General features: G+C 32.4%; 1 protein-coding gene and 1 long non-coding RNA gene across 3 annotated transcripts in view; both read right to left on the reverse strand.

Annotated features, from left to right (window-relative positions):
* The window catches only part of LOC132098741 (transcription factor EC-like), a 38,683-nt gene extending 33,856 nt beyond the window's left edge, over positions 1-4,827 (reverse strand). For both annotated transcript variants that reach the window (XM_059504895.1, XM_059504894.1), the window contains exon 1: positions 4,816-4,827. The gene's annotated coding sequence lies outside the window, so the exon portion shown is untranslated. The remainder of the gene's footprint in view (positions 1-4,815) is intronic.
* Positions 4,828-4,845: 18 nt separating this feature from the next.
* Positions 4,846-7,238, reverse strand: LOC132098742 (uncharacterized). The gene is made up of 4 exons (XR_009422967.1): positions 7,064-7,238; positions 6,805-6,936; positions 6,597-6,711; positions 4,846-5,021 (listed from the first exon to the last, which is right to left on the reverse strand). It is a non-coding gene; the product is annotated as an uncharacterized LOC132098742 (long non-coding RNA).
* Positions 7,239-8,036: the final 798 nt, after the last annotated feature.

Below are 8,036 nucleotides of genomic sequence, written 5' to 3' on the forward strand. Positions count from 1 at the left end.
ATATACCTTTCAGCATTCACAGAGCCTTCCAAAACATGCAAGCTGCCCATACCGTATGCACTTATGCACCCCCATACCATCAGAGATGCTGGCTTTTGAACTGAACGCTGATAACATGCTGGAAGGTCTCCCTCCTCTTTAGCCCGGAGGACACGGCGTCCGTGATTTCCAACAAGAATGTCAAATTTGGACTCGTCTGACCATAAAACACTATTCCACTTTGAAATAGTCCATTTTAAATGAGCCTTGGCCCACAGGACACGACGGCGCTTCTGGACCATGTTCACATATGGCTTCCTTTTTGCATGATAGAGCTTTAGTTGGCATCTGCTGATGGCACGGCGGATTGTGTTTACCGACAGTGGTTTCTGAAAGTATTCCTGGGCCCATTTAGTAATGTCATTGACACAATCATGCCGATGAGTGATGCAGTGTCGTCTGAGAGCCCGAAGACCACGGGCATCCAATAAAGGTCTCCGGCCTTGTCCCTTACGCACAGAGATTTCTCCAGTTTCTCTGAATCTTTTGATGATGTTATGCACTGTAGATGATGAGATTTGCAAAGCCTTTGCAATTTGACGTTGAGGAACATTGTTTTTAAATTTTTCCACAATTTTTTTACGCAGTCTTTCACAGATTGGAGAGCCTCTGCCCATCTTTACTTCTGAGAGACTCTGCTTCTCTAAGACAAAGCTTTTATAGCTAATCATGTTACAGACCTGATATCAATTAACTTAATTAATCACTAGATGTTCTCCCAGCTGAATCTTTTCAAAACTGCTTGCTTTTTTAGCCATTTGTTGCCCCTGTGCCAACTTTTTTGAGACCTGTAGCAGGCATTAAATTTTAAATGAGCTAATTAAGTGGATAAAAGTGTAAAATTTCTCAGTTAAAACATTTGCTACGTTATCTATGTTCTATTGTGAATAAAATATTGGCTCATGTGATTTGAAATTCCTTTAGTTTTCATTTTATTACAATTTAAAAAACGTCCCAACTTTTCCGGAATTCGGGTTGTACATCAAACTCGAAAACAAATCAGGATCAAAACAAATTCATATATATGTGTATATATATATATATATATATATATATATATATATATATATATATATATATATATATATATATATATATATATATATATATATATATATTTATTTAACCTTTTTTTATGGACTGGTACATGCACCAACCGCTGAGTGGCATTAAACAGCTTGAAAGATCAAAGAAAATTTTTAATATAACTGGACTGAATTCAACTGAAAGAACAAAGTCATATACACCTAGGATGCCTCTGGGGTGAGTAAAACACAGCCTAATTTTCATTTTTAGGTGAAATAACCCTTTAATACACAAAATAATAGTAAACTAAGAAAAAAAAAAGAACATTGCAAAAGTCATTTTTAAGTAAAACACCAGCAAACATGGGACGTGGATACATTTTAGGGTTCATCTGGAGCTTAAGCCAAAAGAACTATAGCATTAGTTCAGTCCATCTCTCTTCCTCCAAACTGTATGCATACATTTCCTAATTTTTCCCCATCACACCTAGTGTCTCTGTTTTTTTTTTTTGTTTTTTTTTCTTATCCATTATCTCATTGTCATTCAAATGTTAGATATCTTTCCCTCTCTATTTTCACCTTGTCTGTCTCAGATCACCTCTGCGTGCCACCTGACACCGATCAACACCTGCGAATCTCCCGCTCTCGATTTCTCACTCATTCTCTCTCTTCATATAAATGACATTCATCTTTTGATGGCTTCTGCTCTTGCTCATCTGTCTTTGATATTTCCTTGTGTGTTGTAATTATTAATAATCTTATTGCTAAAGTTTCAAGTTTTCATTGACTAAAACTAGACTAAAAAAAATCAGGTTTTCTTTGACTAAAACTAGACTGAAATGTTGAAACTTTTAGTCGACTGAAACTAAATAGTATAAGGTTGACTAAGTATGATTAAAAACTAACTAGGTCATTTAACACATGACTAAGACTAAAATTGAAAATAGCTGACAAAATTAATACTAACCTGCACTTCTGCTTTATGTATATAACTACTGTCATGCAATATTATGTAATGCCTTGTTTAGGGTGAAAACAGCTAAATATGGGAAAGTATTTTATTTTTATTGTTTTTACTGCTTCCAAAACTCGATTTATAAATGTTTTATTATTTATTTATTTTTTATTTTTATGCTCATATTTATTTTATTATTTTATCTTCTTTAGGCTTAAAAACAGCTTACCTTTATGAATATATAATTTTTGTCATTTACTGTTATTCTTTGTTTTGTGATTTTTTCTTTTTTAAATATTTTTATTTTATTTTTATATTTTATTGTTTGTATAGCATAAAGTGAGGCTAAAGGAAATGTGTTTTTGTTATTAAAAATATTATAAATTATTATTTCTTGTTTTTTTATTTTATTTTTTATCTGGTGTATGGTGCCATTGAGCTAAAGAAAATAAATAAATAAATAAATATATATACACACACTACTGTTCAAAAGTTTGGGATCAGTAAGATTTTGTAATGTTTTTTTAGAGAAGTCTCTTATGCTCATCAAGGCTGCATTTATTTGATCAAAAATACAGAAAAAAAACTGAATCTTGTAAAATGTTATTACAATAATAGAATATACAAAGAACAAAAAGTTAAAAAGAACAGCATTTATTCAAAATATTAATCTTTTCTAACAATATAATTCTTTGCTATCACTTAACAATTTAACACATCTTTGCTGAATAAAAGTTTTAATTTCTTTCAGAAAAAGAAAGAATAAAAATGTACTTTTGAACCATAGTGTATATTTAAATTTTAAATAAACGCTCTTATTTTTTACTTTTTATTCATCAAAGAATCCTGAAAAAAAGTCACACGTTCCAAAAAAATATTAAGCAGCACAACAGTTTTCAGCACTGATAATAAATCTGCATATTAGAATGATTTCTGAAGGATCATGTGTCACTGAAGACTGGAGTAATGATGCTGAAATTTCAGCTTTGCATCACAGGAATAAATTAGATTTTAATGTATATTAAAATAGAAAAATTATTATTTTGCATCATAACAATATTTCACAATATTACATTTTTCCTGTATTTTTTAACAAATACTGTAAATGCAGCCTTGATGAGCATAAGAAACTCCTGTAAAAAATATTAAGTCATTCTGATCCCAAACTTTTGAACGGTAATGTGTGTGCGTGTGTGTGTGTGTATATGTTTAGGATATATATATATATCCTAAAGTTGGGAACAATATTAATTATTATTATTATTTCTTGATTAATTTTTTTTTTTTTATTCTGGTGTATGGTACAGTTTAGCTGAAGAAAAAATTTCTGGTGTATAAATGAAATAAACTGTATACATACATTTATATTACATATTTATATAATTTATATAAGTATTACTCAATTGTCTATTTACTTTTTATTTGTATTAGAATAAAAAACAAGACTGGAAATCCATCCGCATTTTGTCTTTAAATGCATGTGATAATTCTCAATAGCATAAATGTGCAACTTTTCAGCATTAAAAATCGTACAAAATAAATACAACTTACTTAATACAACTACCGGTACTTGTAATCATTTTATCTAAAGCTTAACCGGATGTATTTGCACATATAGAAATTTAACAGTGCATAGTGATAAAAGCTGTTTTGCATGGGTGTGTTTAGCCCATTGAGCTTCACTGTCTTTATACTTGCTTTTCACTTACCCTTATATGGGTAATGGTATTGAACAATTATTTTAACTGCCAAATATAAATCAGTGTGCTGGTTTTGCAAAGTCATACCTCGTGTTGTGATTGTGAAAGCCACTCATGTGCTCGATTCAAACACCCCCAGTCCGTGTAATTGGCACGCTCTAAAATAAGTGCTCAATGAACCACATCCTGTACGAACAAGAAATGGGTGCAAAAATCCCATGATAGATGGAATTTCCTGTATCTTTAACAATGTATGTGATGAGACCCAAAAGTGGAAGTTTATTAAAGAATGTGGTGGTGGCGGCTGCCGCTTCTTCATTTTTGTTTTTTATAGTTTTCCTTTTTGCCTTGTCACTTTGTTGCTGTAGACACTAGTTTTGCCAACATAATTCGAGTACTGAAAATGCATTACTCAAGAGCAGATAGACCTACAATCAGAAAACCCCTCTCAAAAGATCTCAGTTTTACATTTGGCAAACACTTTTATCCAAATCAGTATTCAAACTAAACATTTTATTATTTCAAGCATTCCTTGGAAATTAAACCTATGCCAGTTGAGCTACAAGAACAAAAGAATATGCCTATTGCATAAATGTAATTTTTTAAATATATAAACAGAGACATTTTAGTACTTTTCGGAGTAATTACATCCACTGCTTTTAGTATACATTTTATTTATACTCAGAAAAGGACCTTTTTGCTTTTATGAAGTAACATTAAAATTATAGTAAACATCTTCAACAAAATGACAAAACAGTTTCAGCTATACAAACTGATATAACCTTGATGTGTCTCACTTTAGATGTAGTTGTTAGATTTGTTTCTCGTTCTACATTTGTTATTGTTTCAGAAAGTGTTTCTTTGATAAACTAGCAAATCTGGTTAATACGTTTGTATTTATAGAAATATTGTTTAAATAAGACAATATAGCTCTGGTCTTTCATAACATGTAATACCATATGCATAAACATCCCTGGTTACTGGACATAAACTTCTCTGTAATATTTCTTTATCGTAAAAGCGTTGCAGAAGTAGCCGGCTTTGTGGAATAGTAATTGAGCATGGCAGATGAAGTTTAATCAAAGATGTAAATTACCTGTGATTGTCGGCTGCAGGTGTATTTTCTGTGAAGTCAGCGGTTGGTTGATCTCTTGCTATTACAGTTGGCCAGCAAGATCAGCAAGACTCGATCCAATATAAATCTTTATCTGTTTCCTCTTTTTTTTTTTTTTTTTTTACCCTCCATGGAACCGGGTGCAAATGGGAAGTCTCTACACTGATGTTTTGACAAACATCTTGAACCTAGAAAGTGAGATGTTATTCATTTTTTAATCTAAAATGTTGTTCCATAATTAAAAAGCTTTCAAATTGTTTCTTGTTGTCGTGTTCAGTGTACAGTAACATAAGTGTTCACTTATTGAACAAATCACAACTGATAGAGATTGTATGGTCTCATGAATAAATTTGTGATGTTTTTTTCACAGTTTGTCCTCTGATGTCCAATGGAAATTTTATGGTGGATTGTGTCCTGACACCAGATGGTTGAGTGGACATATCTCTGGTTTTAAAAAAATATTAATGTCTCGACCAGTGAATTGTTTGTGGTCATTTTTGAGTATTTGTTATCTATTGTTATTTTTCTGATTGTGTTGTTTTGTGTGCGTCTGTCTGTCAGAGAGAGAACACTAAACCACATAGTGTCCATATTAGTTAATATTTTGCCTATAGTGATGACTCAAATGTCATATGAGTCATCATTAATAATGTGACGTAGCTTTGTTGTCATATTAGAAATGTCCTTAGGGTTTGGAACAACTTTTGATGTTGAGAAAAGTCTCTTATGCTCAACAAGGCTTGATGTATTTGACCAAAATACAGTAAAAACAGTATTATTATTGCAATTTAAGTTTTCTGTTTTAATATATTTTAAAATGTAATTTATTCCTGTGATGCAAAGTTGAATTTTCAGCAGCCATTACTTCAGTTTTTAGTGCCACATGATTCTTCAGAAATCATTCTAATATGCTGACTTTCTGCTCAATACATTTTCTTATTATTGATAATGTTGAAAATAGTCGTGCTGCTTAATATTTTAACTGATACTTTTTTCAGAATTCTTTAATTAATACTGTATTCAAAAAGAACAATTTATTTTAAAACAGAAATATTTTGTAATATTATAAATGTCTTACAGACTAAACAGACTTTTGCATTTTTATAACATTGTATTGGTTTTATATTGAATAATTTATTGGATATTATCCTCTGATAAAAAAAATGCATCAAAAAAAATTCAAAATTCTTTTTTATTTTTGAGGGACTAGATATATGCAGCAAAGTGCAACCTTTTTCTTTAGGTTGTAGTTTTTTTTATATACTTTTAATTTTAGTTTTAGTGGCTGTGTGTGTGTGTGTGTGTGTGTGTGTGTGTGTGTGTGTGTGTGTGTGTGTGTGTGTGTGTATATATATATATATATATATATATATATACATATATATATATATACATACATACATACATACACACACACACATACACACACACACACACACACACACACACACACACACACACACACACACATATATATATATATAAAGTTTTAACAAGGTGTTTGAAACCAGAGTACAAAACCAGTGAAAACACCATTTTACTTTGAATCAAAACCTTATAGTTAGTGAGATACTTCCCTTGTGACAACTAGCCCCATCGATATATTTTATGTGTGTGTGGTAATTTTGTCAAGAAATGAAAGATATGTTTGACTGGAGACAGGCATCTCTCTTTGGAGGATGTTAAGCAAGGAAAAAATTGTTCAAAGCAGCAAAAAAGAACTTGTGAAGCGTTTTAAGTGTCCCTTTACACTGCACACTCACCTCTATCCAAGAATTCCCTTTGTCCAAAAGTTTCTGGCGAGAACAAACTTCCCCCCACATCTTCAAATCCTGATCACTTTGCTTTATTCTGATCAGTGTGCTCCATGTTTCTTCTCTTGGTGTCAGGAGATAAAAAAGCAGGAGGGGTGTGAGGGTAGACGCTTACTTTTTTAGATGCCAATTGTATGTGTCTCTGTGGCTGCCTTACCTGTGTTCCTTTGATCATAGCTGAGCATGAAGTGGCGTTTGATTCCAGGGCTACTTTGACGGCTCACAGGCTGGCTGAAGCCTCTCGGATGACTGGAGATCAGAGAAGTAAGGCTGGAAAGGAGAAGTCCAGCTGAGAGAAGATCAGAAGAGACACAACTTCAACCAGAGCTATTGTGAAGGAACCTAATGGCTTAGGTAACTTTTTCCCCTATATCTTTATTTTTTTTTTTTTTTTTTTTTTTTTTGTGAAAACTTACTCTTCAGAATTTTGAATTGCCCACTTTAAGGTCTGTGGGGCTTTGTCTGGCTTTGACAAAAGAGGCATGTTTTTCTTTCCGCCTTGTCCTGGAGAGCCTGATCTATTTAAACAGTGTCACTTCTGCTTCACATTCTCTTGTTTTAAGCACTGCTGGTTGACTTGCTGTAGATGTACACACTACGAAGAGAAAAACCAGCTTTAATAATTAAATGTACAAACATGCCTTGTTCCTGTCTATAAATGTGTAAAACAGCTAGTCAATTGCTTCTGTAGACTTTATTAAATCTGCTTGTGTCTTTTTGTTTTGCTTTATGCTTTTCTGTGAATGTGTGTGTGTTAGGAATTTGCGAATTAACCTGTTAAAGTTGAATTAATGTTTTCTTAAATGTGTTAATTTAACTCATTTGTAAATCAGTCCAGTGCCCTCTGTGACCCCGCGAGGCATCCAGACGGCTCCTGTGGTGTAAAGTCTCCCTCTGGTGGAGGATGTGCTGAACATCTTGCACTGCATTTTTATTTTTGATTTTAAAGGGATAGTTCACCCAAAAATGGAAATTACCCCCTTTGTAACCCTTCCTTTATGTGCAAATATTACCACTGATGTATGGGTTCATATTATTGACCCAAATATTTGAATAAATAATAAATTCCCCCGATTCATAATGTTTTGTTTCTTGTTTACTCAGACAGTCCCTTATCAAGAAAGTATCCATTAAATAGAATATATAAACTATCATTTATTTGTATGTTTAATTGTACTGTAAATAGACTTTAATCTGGAATCTCCCTTTTTGTTTCTTTCATGGATCTTAATGACCACAGCTTTGAATTACTTTCTATGGTTGATAGAGCAAACAATGTGCCATTCTAAAACTTGTAGATGGAGATGTCATGTAGATGGAGAAGAGAAGTGGTCCAAGTACTATGCCTTGAGGAACCTCAGTAGCAAGTTGTTGTGACTTAGAAACATC

The sequence above is a fragment of the Carassius carassius genome, chromosome 22 (genome assembly GCF_963082965.1).
Source record: "Carassius carassius chromosome 22, fCarCar2.1, whole genome shotgun sequence".
Lineage (NCBI taxonomy): Eukaryota > Metazoa > Chordata > Actinopteri > Cypriniformes > Cyprinidae > Carassius > Carassius carassius.